We start from the raw sequence: 20,755 nt of genomic DNA, 5'->3' as shown, positions 1-20,755 counted from the left end.
AACAATCCTTGAGAAAATTATGCTAATAGGAATAAGCCATTCACAGAAGGACAAATACTTCATAATTCTACTAACTTGAATTATCTTTATCTACAAGAGTCAAACTCAAAACAGATTAAAATGGTGCTTGAGAGGGATGGCAGGGAGATGGAAATGAGCAGTTGCCATTAACAGATGTTAAGCTTCAGCATTGATGAATAAGTTCTATTGTGCTCTTGTTGACAATATGAATTCACTTCAAAATCTGTTAAGAGCATGTATTTCATGTTTAGGGTCCTTACCACAATAAAAAAGTTATTTAATTCCATAGTTCCTCTGATTTTCTTCAAAATTAGTGGTTCATGGTTGATTCAGCATTTACCATAGACTCTTAAATTCTAATATAGAATCACTCAATCTGGGAACCTACAGTTATTTTGAAAAAGTAGTACATGAAGTCCCCAATGAGAGAAGAGTTACGCATGAGATATTTTTTTGTAAACTGCATATGTCATGGAAGTGCTTAAATTTCCATTTGTATAATCAGCATTTGAACAAGCTTGCTTTGGGTTTAATAGCATCTGGGAATCAATCTCAAGTCTACTGTAATACAATCCGTAAAACTAACAATTAAGAAAAAACGTATTTTAGGTTTCACAGAAATTGCTACTATACAAAGGGACAATGAAACATTTTCAAAAGAATACTTAATTAAGTACTTTCTCACACTGTGATATGACTCAGAGTGATAACAATATTGTAATGACAATCAAATGAGCTGAGATATATATAATACTAAGGAAAGCAGGAGGCACAAAGTTCCTTTGCATATATTGATATAAAAAAGTTACTGTGAAAATGGTGGGATCTTGATAACATGATACGAAGCGAAATAAGTAAATCAGAAAAAAACAGGAACTGTATTATTCCATACGTAGGTGGGACATAATAGTGAAACTAAGAGACATTTATAAGAGTGTGGTGGTTACGGGGGGGAGGGGGGAATGGGAGAGGGATAGGGGGTGGGGAGGGGCACAAAGAAAACAAGATAGAAGGTGACAGAGGACAATCTGTCTTTGGGTGGTGGGTATGCAACATAATTGAACGACAAGATAACCTGGACTTGTTATCTTTGAATATATGTATCCTGATTTATTGATGTCACCCCATTAAAAAAATAAAATTATTTAAAAAAAAAAAAAAAAAAAAAAAAAAAAAAAAAGTTACTGTGCAGTTTGAGATTGGTTGAATTTTTGAGGTGAAGTGAAACTCTTTTATTGCATGACTCTCACATCCATTTATGAAGTTTTATGACAAATAGAAGTGGATATATAAACTGGTAATTTTTATTCTATTGTAATATAAATTTGCAGCTGAAGTTTGTTGGCTTTCCCTCAAGCTTAACAAAATGTGTTTGTGTTATCCCATGCTTTTATTCAGAGATAGATTAATAGATAGATAGATAGATAGACAGATAGATAGAAACAGATATATATATATATATATAGTTTCAGTGGTTTAAAATAACCTTATGTTTTAAGAGACAGAACAGTTAGAAGGTGACGAAAGGTGACAAAAGACAATTTGACTTTGGGTGAGGGGTATGCAAAATAATCAAATGTCAAAATAACCCAGAGATGTTTTCTCTGAACATATGTACCCTGATTTGTCAATGTAACCCCGTTAAAATTAACAAAAAAGAGACAGAACAGTTAAAAATCAATATTTTAAAATTTTTAAAAATTTAATTTATTAGGGTGACATTGGTTAATAAAATGTTATAGGTTTCAGGTGTACAGTTCTATAAAATATAGCATCTGTATATTGTATTGTGTTCCCAAACCCTAGATACCCTTTATCTCTTCCATTACCACTTATCCCCCTTTTAACCACTAGTACCTTCCTCCTCTCCCTTTTCCCTCTTGTAATCCCTGTACTGTTATCTGTGTCTGTGAAGTTTTTGTTTTTTGCTTAATCCTTTTACATTTTTCACCCACCCTTTAACTTCCATTCCCTCTGACAGCTCTCTATTCTCCATACAAAAAATAAATAAAAATCAATACTTTCAATAGATAATTGGAATTAATTCTTAAAAATAAAATATCAAGTTTTAGTTTGTTATATATACCTGAAACTTCAATGTGTTTTCAAAGCTACTATTAATTTGAGTGAAATAATCCCTGAGAAATAACAGATTTTTTGAGCTGAAAAGAGGCAGAGAGCTAATATTCGATTGAGTAATTTTGGTTTGCTTTTCATTTTGCTTTGTAATATTTTTTTTATGTCTTTATAATCTTACTGAAAACTCCAAAATAAAAGTTATCAAAGTAGGGCTGATTTCGTTACTGATATGGGAGAGAAAACTAACATTTCTTATTTAGAACCTTAAAGCCCTAATAAGGTTCTTTTTTTAAAAAAAAGACTTTATTTATTCATTATAGAGAGGGGGGAGAGAGAAAGGGAGAGAGAGAAGGGGGGAGGAGCAGGAAGTATCAACTCCCGAATGTGCCTTGACCAGGCAAGACCAGGCAACCTCAGTGTTTCCAGGTTGACGCTTTATCCACTGCGCCACCACAGGTCAGGCAACATTTCTATAAGAAACTAGAGAGCTTTGCTAAACACAGGTTGAAAATTAAATTAGTGTAATCTGTCCATTTTCAGATGAGGAAGAAAGGACATGTTCAATTAGCTGAGGTTGCAAGGCTAATTAGATTTGTATCTAATATTTTAGAAAACTTACTGCAATGATGGAGAATAACATAGACTTCCAATGTTTATAAGTTTTTTTTTTCTACAGTGAGCATTGGTTATTTATATTTTCATAGAAAATATTTTGTTTACAGTTATGAATAGCTGAGTTTATCTGATTTATGTTTTTTTACATGATAAAAAATAGCAAGACACAACAGTAATGGACCTTTTCCCATTCATTCTAACAAGGACTCCTGGGAGGAGAAGGTCGCAACCTATGGTAATGTTTCTGCTCAGGTAAACATGATATTGGTTCTCAGTAGCAGAAAGAAAATGGAAGTTGTCATGCAGTGTGCTCCTCATCTGCCTATACTTCTTATTGAAAACAAAACCAGAATTTATGGATTTTGGAGCATGACTAGATAGTGGAAACTATTCCAGTAAATAATGTAACATTTTTTTTTTTGTAGATGAGCAGTATTTTCCACATATATTAGTCAGAAGGGACTTTGTGTGTTAAGTCAAAGTTAAAGCCAACTTACTGTGAAAACAATCTGAGAATTCTGGAGATCTCCTGCTGATTATCTTAAGATCATATTTTTCTTCAACTTGATACTTGCATAAATCTTTTAAATTTTAGTACAATTTAGAGTTAATCAATAAAAAAATGGGAAGAGGACATGAACAGACACTTCTCCCAGGAAGAAATACAAATGGCCAACAGATATATGAAAAGATGCTCAGCTTCATTAGTTATTAGAGAAATGCAAATCAAAACTACAATGAGATACCACCTCACACCTGTTAGATTAGCTATTATCAACAAGACGGGTAATAGCAAATGTTGGAGAGGCTGTGGAGAAAAAGGAACCCTCATACACTGTTGGTGGGAATGTAAAGTAGTACAACCATTATGGAGGAAAGTATGGTGGTTCCTCAAAAAACTGAAAATAGAACTACCTTATGACCCAGCAATCCCTCTACTGGGTATATACCCCAAAAACTCAGAATCATTGATACGTAAAGACACATGTAGCCCCATGTTCATTGCAGCACTGTTCACAGTGGCCAAGACATGGAAACAACCAAAAAGCCCTTCAATAGAAGACTGGATAAAGAAGATGTGGCACATATACACTATGGAATACTACTCAGCCATAAGAAATGATGACATCAGATCATTTACAGCAAAATGGTGGGATCTTGATAACATTATACGAAGTGAAATAAGTAAATCAGAAAAAAACAAGAACTACATGATTCCATACATTGGTGGAACATAAAAACGAGACTAAGAGACATGGACAAGAGAGTGCTGGTTACCAGGGGTGGGGGGAGGGAGGACGCAGGAGGGAGGGAGGGAGAGAGTTAGGGGGAGGGGGAGGGGCACAGAGAAAACTAGATAGAGGGTGACAGAGGACAATCTGACTTTGGGTGAGGGGTATGCAACATAATTTAATGACAAGATGGCCTAGACATGTTTTCTTTGAATATATGTACCCTGAATTATTAATGTCATCCCATTAACATTAATAAAAATTTATAAATAAATTTAGAGTTAATATTTCTGATTGATCTGCATCTGATTTTGCAATTCAATATTTGTTTAAATAAATTTATGCTAATTTTAATAGCCTTTTGAAAGTTACCATGTCATATGGATTATTATAATAAACCCATTTGATCAAATGAAGGTTTGATTTCTGTGTTTAATTGTTCTAAAGTTAAATTTTATGATGATTATGTTATGCTATACTATGTAAGGCAGCCTTTGCTGGGACAGTATTATGTGTGATGATGAAATTAGTTTATTAGTTTGGATTTGTCTACAGATCAGTGCTATTTTCTTTAGTAGTTGGTAGAAGCCCTCCCAAATAACCTCTAGTCCCTTGCCACTAACTGAACTAAGAACACTAAATGAAGTAAAAATAAAAAGTCATGGTGATCAGAGTGAGACTCTCCCATGATCATTTCTTTCCTAAATCAGAAAAAAAGCAGCTCTATTTTCTGGTTTTGCCCAATAATTTCTTAAGCAACCTTCTATGCTGTATGTCATAGGATGATTTCACACTTTGATAAATAAAATTCTTTAAAAACCCCTTTGTATTATTTCCACATATTTTGTTTTTAAATATATTATTTATTTATTTATTTTTAAATTTTATGTAGTGTACATTTTTATAATACCTAATCTGTATATTGCATTGTTTTACCTCCACCCAAAGTTATATAATCTTTTGTCACCATATATTTACCTCCTTTTACCCTTTACTACTCCGCTGCCTCCTTCCCTCTTGTAACTGCCACACTGTTGTCTGTGTTTATGAGTTTCAGTTTTATATCCCACATATGAGTGAAAGCCTATGGTTCTTAACTTTTTCTGACTGATTTTGTTTAGCAACATATTCTTGAGGTCATCCATGTTGTCACAAATGGCAGTATTTCATCATTTCTTATGGCTGAGAAGTACTCCATTGTAAATATGTACCACATCCTCTTTATCCAGTCCTCTATTAAAGGGTACTTTGGTTGTCTTCATGTTTTTGCCACCATGCATAATACTTCAGTGAACATAGGGGTGCATATATTTTTGTGAATAGATATTTTCTAGTGTTTTGAAAAGATTTACAAGAAGCAAGATTTCTGGGTCGTATGGTAAGTTCATTCTTAAGGTTTTGAGGAACCATCATACTGTTTTCCATCATGGCTATACAATTTTACATTCCCACAGCAGCGAATGAGGCTTCCTTCTCCTCCACAACTTCTCTAATACTTGTCGTCTGTTTTGTTGATAATAGCTTTTCTAACAGGTGTGAGGTAGTATCTCATGTAGTTTGGACTTGTATTTCCTTAATAGCTAATGAAGTTGAACATCTTTTCATATATCTGTTGGCCATTTGTATATCTTTTTGCAAAATATATCTTTTCAGGTCCTCTATTTTTTATTGGATTGTTTGGTGTTGAGTTGTATGAGTTATTTATATATTTTGAATATTAACCTCTTGTTGGAGCTGTTGTTTTTATTAAACTTATTTGTTTACTTAAAGCCTGGTATTTATCATTAAAAATTAGGTTTGTGAGACAGTAACAAAGAACCCCTATAATAAATAACAGTGGCATAAAAAATGTAGATGTTTATTTTTCATCATCATAAAAGTCTTGAGTTTGGAAGTTCAGAGCTTGTTATGGCTTTTTTTTGTTTCTTTCTATAAGAAGTTTTCAGAGACTCAGGCTTTTACTACCTGTTGTTCACATCAAAGATGACCCCCATTCTCAAGATCAACTCATGACCCTAAAAAGTGCGTCAGGACTGTTACCATTCCTGCCAACACGAAGGAGGAAAGAATGAAGGAAAAAAGGAAAGAAGTACCTTCTTCCATTTTCTGGGAAAACATCCAGAGTCTGACCCTTTACCTCTTTGCCTATATCTCACTGTCAATGCATGAGCATAGGGATATAGGGATATACCTTATAGCAAGAGAGAAAAGAAATAATTAGGCAGTATGCAATAGCGCATGCTAGTGAGGGTTACAAGTGCAGACTGGGTTTATCTTGGCTTTGCTTCTCTAGTTCTCTGAATTTGGATAAATCAACCTTTCCTCAGTTTCCTCAACTACTAAATGGGGCTACAGTAATAGTACTATTTCAGAGTGCTTAGGAGCATTAAATGTATTAATGGTTGTAGTAGCCTTAGAACAGTACTTATCATATAGGGTGTACTCTGTCAAGTGTTTCACATTGCTATTGTTGCTATTATTTATTCTGGAATGTTAAGTGTAGCTATAAATTGGGCATCCCATTAATATGGAAGAAGGGGAACAACAGAAATAATTAGTGTACAATAATGGCAATATAAATTATTAAATATAATCTGTAACAGTAACAGATGTCTGAATTTATTTCAAAAAGAGTTTTGAGTATTGAAGTTGTGTGCCTTTTTCTTCTCAATAGACCATTAATTACAGTCATACAGAAATGAGAGATAAGTTATGAAAAAGAGCAATTAAGTAGGCATAGCTTTCTTTAAAAACACAATAGCATTTTAATTATTCAAAAGAGGACTCATTAGTTTAGGTTCAAATATTGGGCATATCAGTCTCAAGGACTAGACACAAGCAGCTGTACCTAAGCCTTTCATACTGAGATGCAGCGGCAGTGAAAACTGGAAGCAGTCCACATGCAGGATGTATGGAGGGCCAGTTCCTTGTATGAAAGTGAGGGTTGGAGGCTGACCCTGGAATATGGGCCAAGAGTTGCTAAAAATGACAACCCCACTAGTCATTGTCTGAATCAGTAATGATGAGAAAGTCAAGGAGGCAGAGAAGCTTGGTTGACATCACAAGTTAGCTCTGAGACTGCATTTTATACTATCACTGTGTCATCACAGAATTAGCAACCTAACATTTCAATATAACACTGTGATGGGCTGAATTTTGGCCCCCCAAATTTATATATTGAAGCCTTAAATCCTACTTCATAAGAATATGACTGAAATGAGAGATAGTTCCTTTACAGAGATTATAACGTTTAAATTATGTCATTTGTGTCCTAATCCAATCTTACTAATGTCCTTGTGAGAAGATAACTTGTAAACACACAGAGAGAGACCAATAACATATGAGCACAGAACAACCATAGGAGCGTACAGAGAGAAGGCAGCCATATGCAAGCCAAGGACAGAAGCCTCAGGGAAACCAAACTTTCCACCACCTTGATCTTGGCCATATTGATTCCAGACTGAGAAAATACATTTCTGTTGTTTGAGTTACTCACTCTATGGCAATTATTTAATGTAGCCCAAGAAACTAACAAATAACTTAATCTGAAGTAAGGGAATCAAGACTCCAGATGGAAATTATAAAAAGAGAAAATTATGGACTTCATTTAGAGCACATGCAGACTAGGCAGCCTGAGGTCAGCAGAAGAGCTAGGGAGGGAGAAATGAGTGAGACAGACACAACCCAGCTCTAATTCAACTTGTTTGCTAAATACAACCCATTATTTTTTATGTAAATACATACATGTAATGTGCCCACAATCCTTGCTTTTTCACTTATCATCAATCTATTTTATTTTGGTAAATATATAGGCATATAACTAGTTTAAGAGGTGCATACCCTTTCATTTTATGGGTACATAACAGTTTCCTCTAAAATACCCCTTTGTGGTAGTTAGGTTGTTTCTAAGCATTACCACTCTAAAAGTTTCACAGAGCAGTGTTGAAAGTGCTAGATTTACCTAGATTTAAATTTTTGCTGCTGAGAAATTGCCTGTCACCAGGTTAATATGTTTTTGAAGTGGTAAAGTAAAATTGGAAAAATTTCAGAAAACTTTCAGAAATCTATCAATGAACTAACTCTGCAGTGAGCCAGCAGCCTTATGATGTGACAAAGCTCATTATAAAATTTTAGTCCCCCCCATTTGTTTAGAGGAAAGATGCTACAATGAAATTGAATTTAGTCAATATTGATTTTGTTGATAAATATCATAACATTGCCTATTTAATATTAAGATTGTGATTTATTATATTTTGTACAATGTTTTATTTCTCAGTGATTAGTATAATGTATCAATGCAATATATTTTTCTATTTTTTTTGGAATTTATTTAATAGTAGATAGTTCACTGAAACTGTTTCATAAAAAGTTTATTTACCTACTAGGAAATCAAGACATCTTTTTTTCCTTTTCTTTAAACAGTGAAAAAGACAATTTTGGTCATGTTGACATAAAACATTTCATATAAGTTGTTTCTGGTTGGATTCAATTTCCTCTTTCCTTTTTCTGTTGTTCTTTTTTTTTTTTTTAGAAATCAGGTTTTATTTATTTTTTCTTAGCAGAATAATCCTGGCAGAAGTCAGTTTTATTTACTAGTTTATGAACTATTTCATTAAAAATATTTCTGTTTCCTTTTAACAGAGCTCCAATCCTCTGTCATTTAGATCTTGCCATTAGAGTCTTTTTGATACATTATGCCTCTTTGAAATGTGTTTCTGTATATCTGACTAAAGCTTCCTGTAACAATGCAATTTCTTTTGAATATGATTCATACCTCATGTGAACTTCTGATATAGCACTCATTAGACAAGCTTCAGGAAAAAAGCTGGATAAGTAAAGTTTATTGACATTTTCTTGGATTTATTTCTGTTATACATCTCCTGGTGTATTTATGGCTGCATCATTTTAAAGATGCCTTCCTTTTAGTGCAGCTAAAGAATTCATTGGAAAAATTATGAGATTTTCAGGAGAATAATGCTTCATGTCCTTATTTTTTTTTTAATAAATCTTTTAAAAACAGAGCTGATGTACCAGAGAAAAATACACCAAGGATTTTTTTCTTCCTTCTTCCTATATGGAGAATTTCAGTGTGTAGTCAAGAGAATCAACAGTTGGTATATAGCTTGCAAGAAGAGCAAAGAGCATACTGCAAAATTCAAACATACAATGCGTTTGAATAATGTGTTCCTTTTTATGATTTCTTTGCTTTTATTAGGTTCTTAGCATCAACAAAGTAACCGATGAGCAAGGCATGATGGATCAAACCAAATACATGTGTTCTCTAGAGCAGCTTAAGGATCAGGAGCACATAGAAAACATTTGCCATTAAAATACTATCAACTCTGTTACAAAGTAGTTTGTTATCCCTCTGTGGTGGTATATTTTCCTGCAAATGGACCTCAGGCTTGATAGTTGAGCATCTATGTGCTGTCCAACTCTGGAACAACATGGATCATTAGAGGCAGTTTAAAGTACTCTCACTCATTTCTGAGTCAAGTTAGTAATTGAATTTTGTAGCATGCTGTACTATGTTTTTAAATTTTAGGCTTCTAGCTGGTGCTTGCTGCCTTCGTCCCTCTGTCCCTCTTGGAATTCTGACTAGAGAAGAGTGCCATCTCCACATATTTACGCGTTCTACTCAGGCCCATACCTCTCCACACAGTGTGAAGTTACACCTGGAACTCCCCAAGGAGAAGCAGTTCTTTATCTCCCACCTTAGGTCTCCAAACATGAGCAGGTGAAGATGGACCTGAAGCTCAGTGCCTTAGCAAAACAATCCTGTGTTCAAGAGCAGCACCTTCTACAAGAAAGATCTGTAGATTATAAACTCCACCTCTGTCTGCTGTGAGTGTAGTCTTCACACCAGGTATATGCAGCTGCCTCTACACTGCACATGTGTCAGCACAGGTTAGCAAGAGCGGAGTTTTCCCACCAAAAGCATTTTCCTGTATGAATTGTGCTTGCATGTGTGCTCAGCAGTATGCGTACATGAAAGTATATGTGAAAATGACTTAAAATGATAATAAAAGATTAAGAATTTAGCATATTGGCTGACCACGTGGTGGCGCAGTGGATAGAGCGTCAGACTGGGATGCCGAGGACCCAGGTTCAAGACCCCGAGGTTGCCAACTTGAGCGCAGGCTCATCTGGTTTGAGCAAAAGCTCACCGGCTTGAACCCAAGGTCACTGGCTTGAGCAAGGGGTTACTCAGTCTGCTGAAGCCCCACGGTCAAGGCACAAATGAGAAAGCAATCAATGAACAACTAAGGTGCTGCAATGCGCAACAAAAAACTAATGATTGATGCTTCTCATCTCTCCGTTTCTGTCTGTTCTTTTTTTTTATTATTTATTCATTTTTAGAGAGGAGAGAGAAAGGGAGAGAGAGATACAGAGAGAGAAGGTGGGGAGGAGCTGGAAGCATCAACTCCCATATGTTCCTTGACCAGGCAAGCCCAGGGTTTCGAACCAGCGACCTCAGCATTTCCAGGTCGACACTTGATCCACTGCGCCACCACAGGTCAGGCTCCTGTCTGTTCTTGTCTATCCCTCTCTCTGACTCTCTCTCTCTCTCTCTCTGTAAAAAAAAAAAATTTAGTATATTGGACTGTTATTCAAAACTGCAAACTTAATGTATAAAAGGAAGAGGGGAATGTGATGAAAGAAAATTCCAATTTAAGAGGGTAAATCCTATGCATTGGGAGAGCTCTCAAATATCATAGGTAAAAATAAAAATGAAGCTACATATCTACTGTGCAATGTTCTGTCAGGAAATTATCAATCTTGACTGTGCTGAGAAAAGTTCTCTGAGCCCAAGGACTGGACACTTTAAAATATACAGACTTAATCTGAGAAAGCATTTGACTTTGTGGTGTGAGGCATCTGTGGGTCCCTGTATTTCAAAGTCCTTTCACAGACTAGTGTGTTTGGAGATAAAGATTGCTGTTTCCTGAAGCAGAACAAATATACAGTATAAAGTTACCAAAAATACAAAGTTTAAGACTGTCAAAAGGGAAACAGGTTTAGCAATAAGATAGAGAGTAACTGTACTGATGAAACATCAAAGAAGTGAGGACTGGTAAAGCTATACTGCAAATGTGTGAATGTTATAAAAAGACAGGAATATGAAAAGCCCACTTCTAGGAGAAGATGTAGTCACAGTATATTGCTGGCATGACCTGTTTTATGGTAGGCTGTTATTGTTATACACCCAGAGGTATGTAAAGGTTTATTACATACTTAATTGATGTCTCTGGGGAGAGCAGAACAAGGCTCTCAAATAAGTAAGAAATGTCTTGAGAGCAAGAAAAGAAAATTGTCCTAAGATTTTATTGTGATTTGGGGCTGAGGGCAAGGTTAGGGTGCTCGTGCGTGACAAGAGCTCGTGTGGGGTCTGAATCTCCAGGTGACCCTAAAGGAGGGAGCACCCAAGCTCTCAATCACCTTGCCGCAGTCCAGTGTGGCACATAAAGGCAAGAGGGAGCGATGAGACTGAAAACTGTAAACAGTGAAACATCAATAGGAAGAGCCAGAGTCTTCTGATAGCTATCATCTGCTGAACTCTTATATACCTTTCTGATGAAATAGTTTAGACAGACGATCTAAGCATATGTGAAATGGGAAAGTGAGCCACACATAACTCTTGAATCTAGAAGAATTGCAACAAAGTGGGCTGCAGCAATGCCTTAATTTATTCCTCAAACTTACGTTAAAAACATGAAATTTAAAGTCATCTATAAGGCCAGTGGCCACCACCATGGTGGCCATTCACATGCAGGTTCTCATTGAATTCAGACAGATAGTAAAGAAAAAGTGGAGCCAAAAAATGGTGGGCCATTCTGTTTATTAAAGTCTCGCATAGACAGATGAGCAAACAGGCAGGGGAGACTGCTTTCCTCTCATTCAGAGTTCCCAAAGCCCAGACGCATTCTCTGGTTCCACAACCTGGATAATCTTAATTCCTCCTGGTGGAATCAAAGGCCCCACCAGTCTCAGCGGAGCTCCCGAAACCTCTCAACTCCAGTTCCACATCTGCACACCTTCTCTCCTGCAAAAACTGGCTCCTTCTTTAGCACTCTGCATTCTCTCTGCTCTCCCTGCAAAACTGGCTGGGCCCACAAAGACCCCTTCACCAGCAAACATCAGCAAAACAATGGCCCGTCCCAAGCAGGAAGGTAATCCACAATTTGCAATCAACTGCCCTGCTATGAGGGCAAACACACATGTGGCTGCCCAGCACCATTTTTTAACGGTAAAAGTGAGCAAACTCAAAAAATACAAATTTTACAAACTCATTTGTGCAACATCATCTCAAATCCTAAAGGGTTTCTGTGACTTGAAAAAGAGAGAAGAAAGCCTGGTAACTAGTTTATGTATACTTACTAAACGATGTGACATATCTGTGCCATTGAGGACCAGTTATGGAAAGGTTGAATTGTTTACTAAATGGTGCTAAAATCATTTGAATGAAAAGGGAATCCTTATGTCCCCTTCCATGCCAGATTTTGTATGTATTTTCACGTAAATCAAAATTTTGTTTCACGTAAATCAAAAATCATTGCTGTTTTTTAAGCTTTTGAATGTAGTGATGTTGGTCAAATAAGTTTGTAAAATATGATTTTTATGTTTGCTTGCTTAGAGTTTGCATTGGAGGCTCGGCAGCGCCAGGTATATGTGGTCTGTGAAATTGCAAATTACCTTCCTGCTTGAGAAGGGCCACTGTTTTGCTAATGTTTGCTGGAGGAGAGGTTTTCACGCCACAAGTTTTGAAAAGAGAAAAGGAGAAGAGAAAGAAGCCATGTTTGCAGAGTGAGAGCAAAGAGAATGCAGAGTGCTGAAGAAGTTGTGTTGGCAGGGAGAGAGAAGGTGTGCAGATGGGGAACCAGAGTTGAGGGGCTTAGCAAGTTCCACTGAGACTAGAGAGACCTTTGATTCTAGGAGAAACCGGAGAAGATTCTCCTGCTTGTGGAACTGGAGAATGTGTCAGGGCTTTGGGAGCTCTGAATGAGTGAAAGGGAAGTGTTTTCCCTGTGTGGTGCTTGTCAGACAGTGGGAGACTTTAATAAAGAAGTGGCCCACCAATTTTTGGCTCCACTTTTTCTTTACTGACTGTCCGAATTCAACGAGAACCTGCATGTGCATGGTCATGTTGGCGGTGATGGCTGTCCATACAAGTGGTAATTTTCTGAAGTGGAATTATTCAAACTTTAGAAAGTAGCAAAAATTACTAATTATAAATTCAAAAACTAGAAGTCAAAAAGTTAAGGACTTATTTACTTACAAACATAAAAGATACCTTTGGTGGCTTCTAAGTGGTTTCCTTTTAAAACAAATGAAACTATATATATGCTTCTCAAATTCTTGGCCTTTTTTCTTATACTTTGGCCTGAAATACAGACTCTGAGTATGAAGACCTCAAACTAGAAGTCTTAAATAGTTTCCTGGAAGGCTTTGTGGAGTAGAGATGCCATGAAAACTTTATATTTTAAGTGAGAGAAATAAACTCCATAACATATAAACTTAGTCTTATTTACTTCTTAACTGAGCAACTGTAACAAAAAATCTTGCAACATAGATGAAAAAAATAATAACACACCAGATAAAAATGTAAGGAAAATATTCACAACGAATTTACAAAATACAAAAGTAAACTAGTTTTATTTTCAAATTTTCTAACAAACAATTAAATGTACATAATAGCAATAAGGTATTTTCTTAAATCAATAATAACTTTTTTCTATTTTTTAGGATACACAAAAAAGGAATTATCAATGTAAGACAATGGTTTTAGGGTTAAAAAATGTATACTTTCTTCTTTTAGTAAGCATTCCAGATAAATACTGTATATTTAAATTTACTTATATACTTGTAAGTTCACTAACATAAATCTGAATTCTGTAAAACGTGAATTGTTCTTAGAGGTTAAGCCTTCCAGTAGTCAGACGGTAATGAGCCTCTGATGATAGACAATATCATAGCATCTAGGCCTTAGTGCTCCTTGAAAATTCAAAAAAGTTACCCCATACATGCATATTTATATTCTGGCTTCTTTCTCTGTTAGTGACATTACACACAACAATTTAATCAATATAATTATTAGGTTAGCACCGGCACATTTTCTAAAGTTTATGACAGAGATAAATCAATCAATCAAATAAAGTTCTTACACTGGTGCCAGTTTTTCACACTGATGTATTAAGTTTGGGCCAACATTCCCATTCAAAAAGTCTTTCTTTTCAGGAATTTCAAATCAATGCATTAAATATAACTTAGTGTAGCACTTGGCAATCAATATCTCAGGCAAGAAAGAATTTAGTTAGTATGACTTTACAAAGAAATTGAGAAGGTGGGATTGGAGACTTGAAATAGATGTGAAATGAAAGGCAGAGAGCTGTTACAAAAATTTTCACCCTATATGTGCATGTATTTTAGAAATAAATATGTATTTAATGAAATCATTGTGTACCATGCCATATATGTCCTAAAGCTATTCAAAAGTAATATGACAAAAAAAATAGTGACATTTTAAGTATAAAGGCCTAGACCTTTAAAATACAGCCTTTAGTGTGCATACAAATAATGTTGATTTTTAAAAATCTAAAACAAAGAATGCTTTCAGTTTTTCTATTAACTGTACATTTATATAATTCTTGTCCCTAAAAATTCAGTAACCATTTAGATATATTTATATATAGAGTAAAATGTAAAATTATATAGAGTAAAAATATTAAATCTTGAAAATATTGAGGGAAAAACACTGTAAAGAAGAATAATGACTGTATACTCTAGGGGATAAAAGAACAATCTGAAGTTACTGTGACATGAATAAAGGCAGGCAGATTCTACAGAGAAGTGGAAATTCACAAGAACAGAGTGGCAGAAGGTGAATATCTTGTCTATAGCAGCTTTTAGCCTGGAGGCACACTGCAGTTTGCTCTGCAGGCAGCAGCTCAAATTCAGATAGAATTTTATCTATAATCATGCTGGCAGAAGCAAGGGGAGACAGAGTGGGGGCAAGCACAGCTGCTGCAAAGAGGAGGGGCAGCCTCCAGAAAAGAAAGAGATGGAGAAAGGAACTATGCGTATCATATTTTTAAAAATCTTACTTTTTCGGGTAATCCCTGAACCACTCTCAATGGGACATAGCCAAAGCAGCTCAGCTATGGGTACAATAACTAAACTGTAATTGAAGTTGTTGACAAAGAGACAACATTTCTACATTAAGCCCTATCAAATTATTTGCCTGCTAAAATAAGCAAATAAATTAGAGTATCGACAGTAGCTAATGAAGTATGTTAATGCTTCAATTGTCTTTTAAAAAATATTTATATTATGCCTGTCTTTAAATGAAAAGGAAATGGCAGATGATGATGATAGGTAGATATATAGATATATAGATAGATGATAGATAGATAGATAATAGATAGATAGATAGATAGATAGATAGATAGATGATAGGTAGATATAAAAATCAGACTGTTAAAAATATATTTTGTAATTTAATTCTCTGAAAGATGAACAAGGATCTGCTTAGATCACCAGATTATCAGAAGGCTCTGTGTTTGGTATGAGCATAGAAAGAATATATACCATGATGTCACAGAAAGCTGTAATTTTCCTAACGGGTGAAGATAATGTCGGGTCAAGCAATTAACAAAGTAGGGGATGCCATGTACCTTCGGTTAGCAGTATAATGGAGTGGAATAACACCACTTAACCTCACACATTATCACATTTTCCTAGTGTGCTCATAAGAGTTACTACTTATTCTTGACCTCATTTCACTCATCCCTAAAACCAGAGAATGTACTCACTAACTTTGCAATGTTCAGATCATTGTTAGTCCCAGATCTCTTTCTACTATCTACCTCTCTTCCCAAAATATAGACAACAATGAAAATCTGCTTTGATTGTAGACTTTCAAAGCTTGAAGGGTTTGCTCTCATACTATCCCTCTATCTGCAGACCCTGCCTCCTCCAGAGAGAAGGGGTAGAAGGTCATAGGACGAATGTGCCAATTAACTCAACTGTAGTAACCATTTCACAGTGTGTACATATATTAGATCAGCACATTGTACAACCTAAATTTATACAATTATTATTTTTTGATCAAACTTTAATAGAGAAATAATTTTAAATAGCAAAGAAAGCATCACAGTTTGAAAAGCACTGTTCTAGCAGTTTAGCACTGAGGGTGTAGATCAGGGGTCCCCAAACTTTTTACACAGGGGGCCAGTTCACTGTCCCTCAGACCGTTGGAGGGCCGGACTATAAAAAAAAACTATGAACAAATCCCTATGCACACTGCACATATCTTATTTTAAAGTAAAAAACCAAAATGGGAACAAATACAATATTTAAAATAAAGAACAAGTAAATTTAAATCAACAAACTGACCAGTATTTCAATGGGAACTATGCTCCTCTCACTGACCACCAATGAAAGAGGTGCCCTTTCAGGAAGTGCGGTGGGGGCCGGATAAATGGACTCAGGGGGCCGCATGCGGCCCGCGGGCCGTAGTTTGGGGACCCCTGGTGTAGATGCTGTCTTCCTTGTAGTAAAACGATTTTCAAGATATTCTCTAAAAGTTTGTCCGTGCACACTGATATGTATTTTTGTGACCACCACAACAACACATTAAATGTATAAATTCTGGCTTCCCTGTGTGGACACAGATTACTTTGCCATATGACTTTGGTTTCACCAATTGGGAAAGCCTTAGGTTCTGTGGCAATGACAATTAATAGTTAAAGGTTCAAATGATGCTAGGTTTGCACTAAAATTTTATGATTTCACTTGCAATTCCATGCAGTAATCAATTTTGTGTGTTTAACTATATATCTTATATGAGTTATTTAGATGCAACTTTTTGCAAATGTAAGTTTGATTTTGGGTGAGAGAAAAGCTAAAATGTATGGAAAGCTTCATAATAATAAATGACAGAAATGTTAAGTTGAAACAGCTGTTTGATTGCAAAGCAATATGTTGATTAGTAAGAAAACAAATTAAAATATACTGTACTATAAATACTTGCTGTTTTATTTAGAAATGCTGTTATATCTACAATGCTATTTGAAGTGATCTTACTTGGGCAATTCAGGAAGAAAAGGCAAAGGGATAAATTGCGTTATGTTCTTCCTGGCTATGCTTTTGGGTAATAACTTACTTAGGAAGTTATTACATCCTTGTATTCATAAAACTTCTTAATTCATAGTTAATGCATTTAATATAGTTTATTATTTTATTGAAGCAAATTACATTCATCAGATAAAAGACAGTTTTCATGTTTGTGAACATAAGAGTAGAAAAAATAAAAATAAATCAAAACTAACTTCCTTCTACAGATAAAAATGTGTTCGTAAGCTATAACTCAAACTGCATGTGAAGATAAAATATTTTATAATTTTAAATTACTTCAAAATTTTAATGAATGCATGTGGTAAATACTAAGCTATGTTAGGAGAATAAATCATATATAGATAAAATGGTGAAGATATTTTTTCCCCTTAAGTCCTCATTTATATTCTTTCAAGCTGATGAAATATTTTTACCATATTTACCCTTAAAAAATAAAATCTGAAATCATACTGAATAGATTACAATTCATGTGAAATAGTAAGAGTGATATTTATACAAACATAATAGTGTCAAAAGCAGCAGAAAAATTGGGTCGATCCTGTACTAATTTCCAGAGAACTATGAGAAGTTTATATAAAGAACAAATGATATTTAAAATTTACAAAATAAAAAGTGTAGGATACCAAAGACATAATTCCAAATACCCAGGACTTGAAATCATTATTGTTTTTCAAGTAAATTGGTTAATTTTATGTTAGATAAATAAAATATTACTGTAATGGTAAAATTTATTTTCTCTACCCCAGGCCAACTCTTGTGCTTTTTTTCCCTGAGAACCACCACTTTAATTTACAATGTACCATAATGGGCTATTTTATATCTTTACAAGAATAAGCTAGGTTTTTTGGGAAAGGAAAACTGCTTTTCTGGTTCCATCATATGTTACATAATATTTTATCAATCCAGCTCTCTATTATTGTATATTAAAAATGTTTAAATTAATTTATTCTCTAAAGTAATTCACCAACAAACATTTTGTTTAATCTCCTTTTGTGAACATGAGCTAGCCTTTCCTTAGAACTATGCTGTTCAAAAGTGACTTCTAGCCACATGTAGCTTTAGAACAATAGAAACGTAGCTAGTATAAAATAGATACTAGATTTTGAAAGCTTTATATGATAAACAGAGATTGCAAAATATTAATATTTTATGTTGATTACATGTTTAAATAACTTGAAAATATTAGGTAAATACATAATTAAAGTTAATTTTACATTTTTATTTTTATTTTTAAATTGTGTTTACACATGTATGCCTATTTATGCACATGTATATATATAAGTACATACATAATATATTCATGATTATATTAATATATGTATACATACATAAGTAAAATTATTTAGAAAAGTTCATGGGAGATGACGTCAGAGTAATGGCAGGGTAGGAAGCGATACCGACAAATCTCCCCCCAAACTCAACAAGATCTTCAATCAGAAACGGAAAAACCTATCCTTGGAACCTCCAGATGTTTTGCAATACACCCGAAGGTATGGTCGAGCGAAAAATTGGCTAAATATATAACCAAACCCCGAAGGAAATAGGGAGTAAGAAATGCTCCGCCTTCCTCACTAACCTAAACAGGGCAGCTTTCTCTGGGAACTGTGAATATAGAAACTGAGGCGGGCAAAGGGGGTGAATAGATCCAGGCCGCGGCACAAACGGCCGAACCAGACTGTGGCACGGAGATCCAAACCGAGGAAAAACTGTTCCTGTGGCAACGCGGGCAATACAAGCTAATACTCGCGCCAAACCCAGACAAAGAAAGACAAGCGGGGCAGCCATTTTCCCCGATCTCTGGGTCGGCACACACAGATAGTGGGCGAGAGATTCCTTCCAAAGCCCCGGGAGTGGGCGCCCGTGTTGTCCCACAGAGAGGCAGAGTCAGAGGCCTTTGTGTGGGCCGAAAGCGGAATCTCTGGGCAGCCCCAGCGCCCTGGGAAAGCCACGCATGGGAGGGAGCGAGAACTAATTCCAACAGTGGAACATTTCCGTGCTGGTGGGGATTTCACTCAGCGGCCGGGAAACGCGGCCAGCCTGATATCCTGGTCTGCACGAGAAGATAGTGAGCGAGAGATTCCTCAAAGGGCTTCGGTAGTGCGCGCCCGTGTTATCGCACAGAGGGGCAGAGTCAGGGGCCTTTGTGTGGGCCAAAGCGGAATCTCAGGCCGCCCCAGCGCCTTGCAAAAGCCGCGCACAGGGACGGAGCGAGAGCCAATTCCAACGCTGGAACTTTTCCATGCGGTTGGGGGTTTCACTCAGAGTGTGAAACTGCCGGCCTGATATCCTGGTCTGCGTGCGCAGTGAGTGAGCGGGAGTTTCCTTCAAGCGCCCTGGGAGTGGGCGCCCGCCTGTGTTACCGGACAGAGTGGCAGAGCCAGAGGTCTTTGAGTGGGCAGAAACCCCGCCTGATTATGCTAGCAGCTCTGACTGACTGAGCCTTACCCAGAGCCCTGTGCTGAGAGGGAATAGAGTGGGGAGTGGCCAGCTCTTTGAGCCTCTTACTATCCAGGCAGAGGCAGCAGCAACCCTATAGCTGGATTATCAGGCTACTAATTGAGGAAGGAAAGACTAGGAGAAAGGCTCCAGGAACACAGACTCTCTCACTGTTGGAGCCTATAAATGCTAATGAGCCTTGATTGCCAACGAGACTGAAGCACAATACATGACATCGCCATAGAGACTTATCAACTGCAAACCTCTACCTGAGCATGCCAAAGGGGCAGAACCTGGAGTATAGAGTCACCGAAAAGGAAGAGGGAAAGAAAAGAAAAAGCAAGAAGATAACCTCTCAAAATCAAGAATAATCTGCAGACTTTATAACCTATCCCATTTTATTATATTTTTTCGTTTGTTTCTCTTATCTTCATTCTTGATATTTTGTGTTCCTCCTCCAATTTGGTCGATTAACTCTCTGCCAGTCTTACTTTCTCCTCTCCTTGAACTACACTACCCATAAGTGTTACATCTCCCATTATCTTTTCTTTCCTCTTCCTTTCTCTCTATGAGGGTTGCACTCCAAAACCCTTAACTCTCTCTCTCTCTCTCTCTCTCTTTTTTCTTTTTTCTTCTTTTAGTGGTTCCCTCTTTTTCTCTCTCTCTCTTTTTCTTTTCTCCCTCTATATTAGTTTCTTCCTTTCTCCTTTACATCTCCTCTCATTCAAACCTCAATAACAAACAAATTCTCTTATCTGGGACTCAAACTTATGTTTGTGGCATTTTGGGGTTTTCTTACTTCACCTTTTAACTCACTAGCAGTGCTCCCATCCCTGGCTCTCCATTTTATCCAGTTCTTGTTCCACTAAATACAATAGTAATTTTTAAATTTATCCCACCATTTTTCTGTTTCCCTCTTATTCCTCTCATCATAACTCTTAGTCAACCAACACCTAAAAGCAAATAATGTTATTCTTGACCGAAATTTTTTCCTTATTTGCTTTTTGTGGGTACATACCCCCTTCTTTTTAATTTCTTTCTTTCTTTCTTTTTTTTTTTTTTTGCCCCTTTATTACTTTTCCCCAATTCAGGCCCTCCATTACAGGCATTGTTTGTTATAATTCACAGTTCACCACAAGATTTTCTCAAGAAAGAGGGGAGAGGAGAGGAGAGGAAAAAAGGAGGGGGGGATAATTTTCTTTTTTTAAAATTTTTATTTTATTTTATTTTTCTTTATT

This window comes from Saccopteryx leptura, chromosome 1 (assembly GCF_036850995.1).
Source record: "Saccopteryx leptura isolate mSacLep1 chromosome 1, mSacLep1_pri_phased_curated, whole genome shotgun sequence".
Lineage (NCBI taxonomy): Eukaryota > Metazoa > Chordata > Mammalia > Chiroptera > Emballonuridae > Saccopteryx > Saccopteryx leptura.
This window is presented reverse-complemented; position numbering follows the sequence as displayed.